At 42.3% G+C, this 11,763-nt stretch overlaps 1 non-coding gene across 1 annotated transcript; it reads left to right on the top strand.

Annotated features, from left to right (window-relative positions):
- The first annotated feature begins 11,361 nt into the window (after positions 1–11,361).
- LOC142449720 (small nucleolar RNA SNORA40) lies at positions 11,362–11,489 on the top strand. The gene has a single exon (XR_012784837.1). It is a non-coding gene; the product is annotated as a small nucleolar RNA SNORA40 (small nucleolar RNA).
- Positions 11,490–11,763: the final 274 nt, after the last annotated feature.

Genomic DNA, 11,763 nt, shown 5'->3' with positions numbered 1-11,763 from the left:
ATCTTCCAGAATATAGAAAAGCAGCAAACACCTGAACACCTTCTATGAAGCTAGCATAACTCTGATACCAAAACCAGGCAGGGATCCCACCAGAATGGAGAACTATAGACCAAGATCCTTAATGAACATCGATGCAAAAATCCTTAAGAAAACACTGGCCAATAGAATACAAAGTATATAAAACAAATAATTCACCATGACCAAGTGGGATTCATATCAGGGGTGCAGGGATGATTCAACATATGAAAGTCCATTAGTATCATAAGCCACATTGACATGAAAAACTGTAAGGGCCACATGATAATATCGATAGATGCAGAAAAAGTATTCGACAATATCCAACACCAATTCCTGTTTAAGACACTCAAGGTAGGAATGGGAAAAAAAATTCCTTAAGATAATACAAGCTATACATGAAAGACCCACAGCCAACTTGGTAGTCAATGGAGAAAAGATGACACAATCCCACTGAAAAGGGGGATCAGACAAGGATGTCCCCTTGTTCCCACTCTTATTTAACATCATGCTGGAGGTTTTAGCTAACAGCACAAGGCAAAGAAAAGACATAAAATTTATTCACCTGGGGAAGGAAGAGGTGAAACTATAGTTATTTGCAGATGATATGATTTTATATATGGAAAAATCCCAAAAGCTCCACAAAGGGAGTACTGAAAGCAATAGAGGAGTTTGGCAGAGCGGCAGGATACAAGATAAAGAGACAGAAGTCAATTTAACTACTATACACATTGGATAAGACCACAGAAAAGGAGATAAAAAAGGTGGTGCCCTTCACAATAGTCAAGCACCAATTGAAATATCTAGGCTTTGATAAGGACCCCAAAAAATATCAAATGGGCAGTAGATGCCCTCTTCAACAAGTGATGCTGGAAAAAATGGATATCTACTTGCAGAAAAATTAAGCAAGGCCCTTATCTCACTCCTTGCACATGAATAAACTCAAAGTAGATCTCAGACCTTGAAGTAAAACCTCAAACTATTAGGGCCATTAATGAGGGAATTGGGACCAACCTGAGAACTTTGGTGCAGGGAATACATAAGCTATCAGAAAGAGGGAAGTCACAAATACAGTTAAGTCACAAATTGACAAGTGGGATATACTGGAGATAAGACACCTGTGTACATTGAAATAATTCACCAAGAGAGTAATAAGAGAGCCCATGGAGTGGCAAAACATCTTTAGCAATGACACATCAAAGGTCTTATTATTAAAATCTACAATCCTCTGCTGACTTCCAAAAACAAACTAATTGCCCACTGAGGAGGTGGACAAAGGACCTGAGCAGAAGTTTCACAGAGTCTGAAATACAAATGGCCAATAAACATATGAGAAAATGTTCCTGATCATTAGTCATAAGAGAAATGCAAATTAAAACAACTATGAGATATCACCTAATACCCTCAAAGACCGCCCAATTAAAAAAATCAGAAAGTAACAAGTGTTGAAGGGGCTGTGGAGAGATAGGAACTCTCGTCCACTGCTGGTGGACCTGTAGGTATGTACAGCCACTGTGGAAATCGATTTGGCGATATCTAAAATATATGGGAATTGGGCTCCCTTATGACCTAGCAACTCCCCCACTGGGCTTATATTCACAAGAGGCAAGAAGCAAATCACAGCCAGACATGTGTGCTCCAATGTTCATCACGGCACGGCTCACAATTGCAAGGAGTTGGAAACAGCCCAAATTTCCATCAACAGATGAATGGATTAAAAAATGGTGGTACATACATGCAATATTATACTACACATCGCAAAAAAATCAGTGATGAACGCATGAAGCACATCACCGCATGGGAAGAACTGGAGGAAATTATGCTAAGGGATGTAAGCCAACCACAAAAGGACAAGTACAACACGATTCCGTTGAGGTAAGCTTTAAAAAAATGCAAAAGGGGCAGAGGGAAAAAGCTACTGCATACAAACATTCCAGGGGTGAGGACCAGGTAGTATGTCAGGATCTAGACCACATCCAGGGATACATATTGTAGCCAACTAAAAAAGAGGGGGAGAAAATAAAAAGAAAGAAATGGGTAGTGGGGAAATAGGGCACTAACCCACCCAAGGAGATGGTATTGTTTATGTCTCCACAGGGAAAGAGGGACCAGACTTCGACCTGGTTGGCTCCAAGATGTGAATGCAACATGCTGGCAAGAAGGGAACCAGTGGAGAGGTCTGAGCGGCCAGCCCCAATCCCAACTACATGGACAGCCACCCCTCCCCCCAAAAGAATTTACTTCAGAGGACAGCACTGAAGCTACAGCTCAGGGAGCAGGACATATCTGTTCTGAGCACATGGGAGCAAATGAAGGCAGAGGAACAGAAAGTGGAGCACATCCTGGTCCACCAAGCAGAGCATCCAGCAGAGCATCCAATGCACAGAGAGGACCATATGGCCAGCCCCACAATGAGACAGGACATCCTTCACAGACCCATAGACCAACATGGGGCAACACTGGAGATGCTTTGTGGGAATGCACCCAATCTGACCTTACTAAACCTGAGGCAATACACAAAGGGTGTGCAATGGAACAACAAGGGGAGCAGAGACAGGAAGTGCTGAGGGAATACCAAAAATAGACTTAGGGTCTAGGGCGTGGCACCCCATCAGACTCTACTAGAAAACACTCTATTTACAGTCTTTTCTCTTTTTTTGGTCATTGTTGTTTTCTTTTATTGCTTTGTTTTGCTAGGTCTTATTTTTGTGCTTATTATTATCTCTGTAGGTCTATCTAGATAAGATAGGCAGGATAAACAATCTGTATGAGAAAACAAGGGGACATGGGAGATGGGGAGGTGGGGGAAAGGAAGTGGTGTTAAACTCAGAACAAGGGAACAAGTGATCAAAAATTTGTGGCTAGGAGGGTATAAGAGGCCTGGTAGGGCTTGGTCAAGGGCAGTGTAACATTGGGCCTCTAGTCAAGTACTCCCTCAGTGCAAGAACACTTTGTTCTGCTAAACTGGCATGCCATGATGCTCACCTTCCTGGCACAATCTCTGAAGACAAAACGGGTGCATAAGAAAATGTGATGAAGAAAGCTGATGGTGTCCAGCTATTAAAGATATAGCATCTAGGGTCTTAAAGGCTTGAAGATAAACAAGCGGTCATCTAGTTGAGAAACACCCAAACCCAAATGGAAGAAGCACACCAGTCAGTGTGATCATAAGTTGTCTGAGGTGTCAATGGGATCAGGTATCAGGCATCAAAGAGCAAAAATTCATATCATTGTGAATGAGGGGGAGTGTGGAGTGGGGACCCAAAGCCCATCTGTAGTCAACTGGCCATCCCCTAACAGAAGGGTTGTGTAGAGGAGATGAGCCAGTCAGGGTGCAGTGTAGCAATGATGAAGCAACTTTCTTCTAGTTCTTAAATGCTTCCTCCCCACCTTCCCCACTATCATGATCTCAATTCTACCTTACAAATCTAGCTAGACCAGAGGATGTACACTGGTACAAGTAGGAACTGAAAACACAGGGAATCCAGTACAGATGAACTCCTCAGGACCAGTGGTGAGAGTGGCGATACCAGGAGGGCGGAGGGAAGGTGGGGTAGAAAGGGGGAAACAATTTAAAGGATCTACATATAACCCCCTCCTTAGGGGATAAACAACAGAAGAGTGGGTAAAGTGAGAAGTCAGACAGTGTGAGACATGACAAATAATAATTTATAAATTATTGGGGGTTCATGAGGGAGGGGGCGGGAAGGGAGAGTAAAAATGAGGCACTGATACCAAGGACTCAAGTAGAAAGCAAATGTTTTGAGAATGATGATGGTGACAAGTGTACAAATGTGCTTGACACAGTGGATGTATGTATGGATTGTAATAAGAGTTGCATGAGCCCCCAGTAAAATGATTTTAAAAAATAAAGCTAGAAATAGGAATACCATGCAATCCAGCCATTCTTCTCCTTGGTATATATTCTAGAGAAATACGTGTCGTTCCATGAGTAGACAAATGCACACCCTGTGGAAACAGTCTACATGTCCATCACTGGATGAATGGATAAGTCTTAGTACACACATAAATGATGTTCTGTGTACTGATTAAGAATATGATGAATCAGTAGGCAAGAGTTAATTTTGGTGAAGGGAAGGGCAGAGACAATATGGAGAAGTCAGCACAACATGGCCAAGGCTAAGCAAGACACTGAGGAAAACACCCGAATAAGGTACCACAGCAGTTGATAACTGCACACCATCCCACAAGATAGTGTCTGACACGAGGTTGTGGGTAGCTACGAGGATAAATATGTATGCAAAACAGACAAGCGGTCGCATGGGCGTCCGTCACATGCGGAGAGAGGTATGGTGTTGTTCGGGCCATGGAGTCAGCTCTTACTCTTAATGACTGCGTGCACAGCAGGAAGAAGCACCGCCCCGTTCTGCACCTTCTCTCTGTCATTGTTATGTTGAAAGCTCTTGTTGTAGTCACTGGGTCAGTCCATCTCCTCAAGGGTCTTCCTCTTTTTTGTGGACCCCCTACTTTACCATTTGTAGGTATAGTGGTGGTTATTTCTACATGCATATTTGTAAATGCTGCATGTGTATTCACGTATGTAGATAGTAGAGCATATAGGGACAAGCTCTGGGAAGTACTTAACTACTAAATCGTTGAGGCTGAACCACTGACCCCGAAGGACCATAGCTTCTAGACATCTAGAAAAGTTCATGAATCTGTGTCAGTTGTTTAAAAGATAATGTCCCACCTTCTCACCTGGTGAGCAGCATCTGCAGGTGTCAAAGCATTCGTGTGGCCGGCTGGGACACAACTATTGTCCTCTCCCTGCTGGGAGCACAGGGAAACGGAACAAAATAAAAGTGGAAACCCACAGGCGCTGGAAGGACTGCAGGCTCACATCAACCACGGTCTCCTCTAACCTGAGACCAAAGGCCCTTTGGTGTCTGGCTTCCACTACCAACTACAATGATTCAGACCTGAGTTACAGTGGATTTTCAAAAAAATTTTTTTTAAGTAGAACAAAATTCTAAGCCAAAAAGAAGACCAGACCTACTAATTGGAATGAGGCTAGAGGAACCCCCAGGACAATTGCCTTAAGAAAAATCATCTAATCTGACACTGAAGATACACCTGGAGGCCACCTTCTTGTGAAATAAAAGATGGGCTATAAAGCAAATGGCGTGGACAAGGTGCTTCTGAGAACAGTCTCCTCTGTGAGACCAACAGGAAAGCATTTGCCCCAAGGAAGGACAGGGAACCCGGATGAACGGAAATGGAGAAGCCAGCTGACACATGGCAGGAGGAATGTCTGCATGAGCTATGAATTGGGAAAGAATTATTGTAATGTAAGCTTTCGCCATCAGGACAGTAAACTGTGTTTGAAAGAGAAAGAAAACCCCATAGAGTGTAGCTTTACTCAGACACACAGGGGGTCGCCATGAGTCAGGGTCCACTCAATGGCAGCTGCTGCTGTTGATTTGCTTTACCCCGAAGATAATGGGGGAGAGGGAAATAAGATACTGAATCAATAGAGTGTCGTGTGAGTTGTAACTGACTCTGAGGTAGTGGGCTCTGGAGATAATTGCATCTCTGTTCTCATCATCAAGGCTGTTTTCCAAACATGATTCTGCAGGTCTCATCTCTGCGCAAAATACTGTGAAAGATGGGGCTCTCAGGATCCAAGCTCTGCAGTAACGCATCCAACGTCCTCACCACGCTCCGGTCCTGTCTCGTCCATCAGGATGGTTCCAGTTGTGCATGAAAGAAGCCAACTGCCATTTGGTTTCACAAAAATATGGAGATGTCATGGTTCATGTTCCTGGAGAAGATTAGTGAGGTTAGTGAGGTATTCACCCAAAACAGATTTTTTTTCAGATCTATGTATTTAATTTTTTTTACAAAACAATCTTACCACCTTCAAAGTACTCTCCATTACAGTTAATACATTTATCAAATCCACAGATTCCATTCTTGGAAATATTTTTCAAATTCATCTGTTTGGATGCTGACAGCATCTCCCTCGTTTTTTTCTTCATCTCTTCTATATTGTCAAATCACGGTTCTTTCATGTTCCTCTGCAGTGACAGAAAGAAAAAGAAGTCTCACAGAGAGGGGTCAGGTGAATCAGGTGTGTGGGGCAACAGAGGCCTGCTGTTTTTGCCAAGAACTGGCACACTAAGATGGCTGTGTGAGCAGGTGCACTGTCATGGTAATAAAAACCAGTCCCCTGTCTACCACAAAACAGGCCTTTTTGGTCACACACTGTTACACAATCTTTTCTTATCTATCTATCTATAATCGACAATTCAATCTTTATTATGTTCATGGTGTTGTCTTTGAACATTTCATTAAAATACATTTTCTTAAGTTACCTTCTGAAATTTTCTTTTTCTTTTTTTAAAATTACACAATCTTTTCAGAACCTCTTAATAGAAAGCCCAATTAACAATCTGACCTGGTAGAACAAATTCCAAATGTACTATCTCCCTCATATAAAAAGAGAGAAAGAAATGAGCGTCATCTTGATCTGTGATTTCCATTGAGAATTTTTTGGGGAAAAGTGATGATGGCGTCTTCCACTGGCTTGATTGATGTTTCCTTTGAGGTCATCAGATTAGCACCATGTGTCGTCACCAGTAATGACTGTAGGAAAGATGTCTGGGTCACTCGGAGCTGTTCTTTCAACACGCTGTATGTTTCCACTGGATGCTCTCTTTGCTGGTCAGTCAGAACCCAAGGCACACATTTTGTAATGACCCTTCTCATTCCCAAATCCTCCATTAAAACTCGCTGAACCGAGTTCCAAGATATCCAGATAACGCCCCATCTCTTCAATGGTCCATTGTCATCTTCGAGCACCAGTGCATGGGTTTTGTCAACATTTTCAGACATTTCAGAAGTTGACAGACATCCAGAATGAGGTTTGTCATCATTTGAAATTTCACCTTTTTTGAAATGAGAAAACCACTAGCATAGGAGAGCGACAGACCTCGTTGCTAATCTGTCATAGAAGGAGCATAGAGATGTGATACAGTCAAGTTCCGCATCAATTTTTTCCCATAAGAAATAACTGAAAACGGATTAATCTATTCTCGATCACCAAGTTTTTACCCTAACCTTGCCTTTTTATACAAAATATTACACAGAAATATCAAAGTAAGTAAGTTCAGAGTTAAATAACATAATTTAAATAAGAAATACAACATTAAAGAAGTTTTTAACAACTACAGTCTGGCCCGTACCTTGACCTTGATGGGGATCTGGATCTGTGACGTGGATGTGGAGAGGAGGGATGCGGAGAGAGTAAGTGTTTAGAAGAGGACTCCCCGTCCATTAAAATAAACTGGTGGCTGCTTTTCGGGAGCTTTTTTCCCCCTTCTTTGTCTTTTTTCACTAGGACCTCGCTGTCTTTCTTTAAAAAAAAAAAATCTGTCTAATGTGGTCTGCTGTTGGCATTTCCTTAACTGTTTTCTAAAAGGGCTTACTAAATTATCATTGACAATGTTGATTACATCGCTAATCAGTTCCTTATGATGATTCTTTTAAAAAAACTCTTTCTTAGGACCCATGTTTGTTTTTTATCTAAAAACAGTACAAAAAGCCACAAAAACTAAGAAAATTATAGCAAAATGCTTGGAACACAGCCACAAAAGGTTTAAACAACACATGCTATCAACACCAACTAATGCGAGTGACCGAAACACGAACTGCTTTTGTTTCCAAAAATCACGTGCGTCGGGTCAGATTCTGATATTTTGTTTGAACTCTGATGCAAATTTTCTCAACATTTCATGTCAAAATCTGACTCTCTCGGGTACTGATGAGGTCGAGTCCCAGGGCTCTACTGTACACTTGAGGATTATCAAGTAGCCTGTGGAGACAGGGATTCTTCCCTTCTGGAGTCCCATTGGGCCAGATTGACCAGTTTGCTTATTCCTGGACCAACGGCTAGAGCCAGGGAATAGAACACCTGGAGGGGCCACACCTGATCATGTTTCCACCCCCAGGGCAGTGTAGAGTTCATCTCTCTAGAGGAGGAAATGTTCCCATTGAATCTTGGGCACAAGGCCTTCACCTTGTTCCTGCTGCCTTTTTGGTTTTCCAACAGTCGATCCCTTATTTTTAAGTTTTGGATGACGTGTTACCTCCTCAGAGGAGGCACTAATGTCCCTGTAGAAGGGAGGCTCTGTTTTGTGAACACAGCACCTCTTTATTTTGTTCATAGCCCATTTGGGTTGGTTTCCCGATGGGTGCATATAAAATATTTGTACAGTGTGATTAATAAACAAAGCGTGGGCAAATTTTACCACTGTCTTGTCATTAACCCCCCCAAAAAAAGTCTTGTTAAAAAGCAGCAGCAACCTGAAACTCACTGCCATGGAGTTGATGTTGAGTTGCAGAGACTCTGTAGGGTAGCACAGAACAGTCCTCTTAGCATTTCCAAGACTGGAGCCCTGTACAGGCGCAGAACTCCTTCTCTTTCTTCTGTAGCGCTGTTGTGGTGTTTGAACCGCTGACATCATGGTCAGTAGCTCCATATGTAACCCACGACACCAGCAGGGCTCCTCATAGTTGGACCTTATTGTTGTCAGTTGCCTTCAAACTGAACCCTGACTCATGGTACCCCATGCACAAGAGAGTAGGATTGTTGTGACCCTTATATTTTCTTAGTCTGAACACTGCAGCGTAGCGTAGTCCACGTCATCACTACACACAAGTCTCCACAGAGGGGCCACGACTGTGCATGCAGCTCATTGGCTGGAAATCAAATCTGGGTTTCCTGAGTGGAAAGGGAGAATTCTAACAGCGAACAGCCATGGCTGTCGTACTTCACAGAGACCTGGGGGTAACTGCCAGGCTAAGCGAATCTGATTACTAGAATTGTAGCTATATTGTGTTTGAGTACAAGTAGCATCTTACCACCTCTCACTCATATAAGTTCTTGTCAGAATGAAAGTTCCATATAATATAAAATACAACCCTCCAGTTCCTTGCCCATCAGTTATAAACACTGGCTGAGTGCTTATAAAAGAAGGAAAAGTGAAATTGAAACTGACTTTCTTTTGTAGCACGCAAGCTAGTTTCAAACAAAAATAAATGACAGATAACTGAATGTACTTCTTTGACCAGACAAAATTTCATCTTCACTTTTTTTGATGACAGGTTAGCTCAAGTGTGTTTAGGCTCTGGCTCTTGAAGTAGAATATCATGCTATAATTTTACCCATGTTTTATGGCACAGAGTTGTTTCAAATTGTGATGACACTGGGTGATAGCTCAGGGTCTGTGAAGATGTGACAGAGGTCTGGGTCCCTAGAAGATGAAGAGCCCTGGAGATCGGTGCTCCTACCTTGTCTCCCTTATTCCTCAGCCCCTTCAAATGCACCACACAGCTCTGCTGTGAGCTCGCGAGAAAGCTAACCCAGTGAAGCTACAAACAGTTGGCAGTGTGTCTTATACAGGGCTGGGCGGGGCGGGGGATTGGGCCTGTGTGAGCAGCTGGGAAGCTTCTTGTGAGACAAGTGCATACACCTGAGCACTTTGAATGAAACTACCCAGTATCCTGTTTTTCCTCTGCAATTTCTTTATTTTTCCATTGGACTCAAGATAGTTGAAGCTGCCAGAGGTGTGGCCTGTTTAGGAAATTTTCACTCTAATTGGAAACACAGATTGGACTCTTGACGGAGTATAAAAAGACAAAAACAAACCTCATTGCCATCGAATCCATTCTGATTCATAGCAACCCCATCAGACAGTGTTGACGTGCCCCATGGTTTCCATAGTTGTAAATCTTTACACAAGTCGACTGCCACAGTTGTAAATCTTTACACAAGTAGACTGCCACATATTTCTCCTATGGAGTAGTCAGAAGAGCCATCCTCATGCATAAGGAGTTCTTGGGGGATGGTGTACATGTTTACTAACATGTCTACTGTTCAGACTCATCCAGAAGCAACTCAGAAGAAAGACCTGGTGATCGGTTTTCGAAAAGTTACTTGTGAATGGCAGTTCTACTCTGCATACCTGGGATCACCATGATTTGGAATAGACTCAACAGTACTTGGCTTGGTTTTCTGGTTTCTTATTTATACACTGACAGCAATTTCATTTGTTTGAGCAGATGTTCCTATGGCAGGTTTCAGCAAATGTTTCTGTAAAGGTCTAGCTCATAAATGTTTCAGACTTTGCAGGTCAAGAGGTAGAATCAGATATTTTGTATTTGCAAAAAATTCACTGATGGAAATAGTTTAATTTATTTTTGGGGGGTGGGGTGGGTAATGCAGACCTACTAGTGAGAAAAAAAATTGAATTGTTGTATTTGGGGCTAAGCAGATAGCATTTTGTTTAACTGAGGTTCAGAGTTAGTATTCCCCAGTACCAATCATTTTTTAATTACTTTGTTCTGTCAAACATTTCAGGCATAAAAAGGCACAGAGACTAATACAACAAAGCATCCAAAGAGCCTGCCACCTGACTTGGAAAATCACGCATCACAAATATTGAAGACATTATTGATCTCACTTCACTCCTCCACCCTCCTTCCCCACAAACAGCTGCCAGACTGACTTTGACATTGACCATTCGAATGCATGTTGTAAAGATCTCTCAAGAAGTTATGACCTTATTTTTATTAAATATTTAGCATGCATGGAGCTTAAACTAGTATCTTACTGTACATATTGTTTTGCTACTCAGTTTCTTCTTTCTATACTTTGTGAGATTTAACAATGTTGATACACTTTTTTTCTATTTAACAATGAATCCAGAAAAGGTAGCTCAATAGATAAGGCTTATACATCCACCATCTATGACTCTACATTTGGACCCCCAGGGAATGATTTTATTCTGACAGTATGCAAGAGTTTGTGCAGGGCATGCATGAGTCTGGGTGGCAGTCTGTGTGTTAAGGTTTTGCTGAGTGTATGTGAGAATGTGTGTCTTGTGTGCCCAAGTCCAGTGTACAATGGCGTGGGTGTGCTGGGAAGTGGATTTGATTATTGTTCAGCAAATACTCACTCTCTCCTGGAAGGAGACTACTTAATGTCACATTGATGTTGGGTTTGGTCATGTGACTTGCTTTGGCCAATGGAAAGTGGCCAACGTGGCAGTGTGCCAAATCCGTCTAGGCCTTAAAGGAAATGGCCCCATCCCACTTCCTTTTCTGGGGTTCCAAAGCTGCATGGTGAGATGAACAAGCTCGAGGTAACTCAATCCAGAGGAAACTGGAGTTTGGCTGCCCCAATGACTCACGAAGCTGTCAACAAGAAATAGATGTTTTTTGATCTATGCCAGTAAGATGGTGTGTTAGTCTGGGTTGACTAGAGGAACAAATCCAGGAAGACTCATGTGTATAAGAAAGAGCTTTGTATCAAAGAGTAATTGTTGCACTTGTGTTTGTGTTTGTTTAATTAGTGGACAAACACTAAAAAGACGGGTGCAAGAATAAATCCTCTTTTGCAACCCAAAACTCATTGTGCAATATGAGTTTTGATACAGATGAGAAGGGACATGTAAAAAAAGAGTAATTATATATTAAGAAAACATCCCAGCCCAGTCCAGATCAAGTCCCTAAGTCCGATATTAGCGCATATGCTCGATACCAGTCTCCAAATCCTCCTCAGACTTACGCAACACATGCAATGGCACCGAATGCAGGAAGATCATAGGCTGGTGGAAGGAAAGTCTTGTGGATCCAGTGGTGGTGGAAGTATCTCAGTGCTTGAGTGGGTCTTCACATGACTCCTCCAGCTCCGGGGCTCTGGCTTCATCAGTATAGCTCTATCTG

The sequence above is a fragment of the Tenrec ecaudatus genome, chromosome 5 (genome assembly GCF_050624435.1).
Source record: "Tenrec ecaudatus isolate mTenEca1 chromosome 5, mTenEca1.hap1, whole genome shotgun sequence".
Taxonomy (NCBI): Eukaryota; Metazoa; Chordata; class Mammalia; order Afrosoricida; family Tenrecidae; genus Tenrec; species Tenrec ecaudatus.
This window is presented reverse-complemented; position numbering and strand designations above follow the sequence as displayed.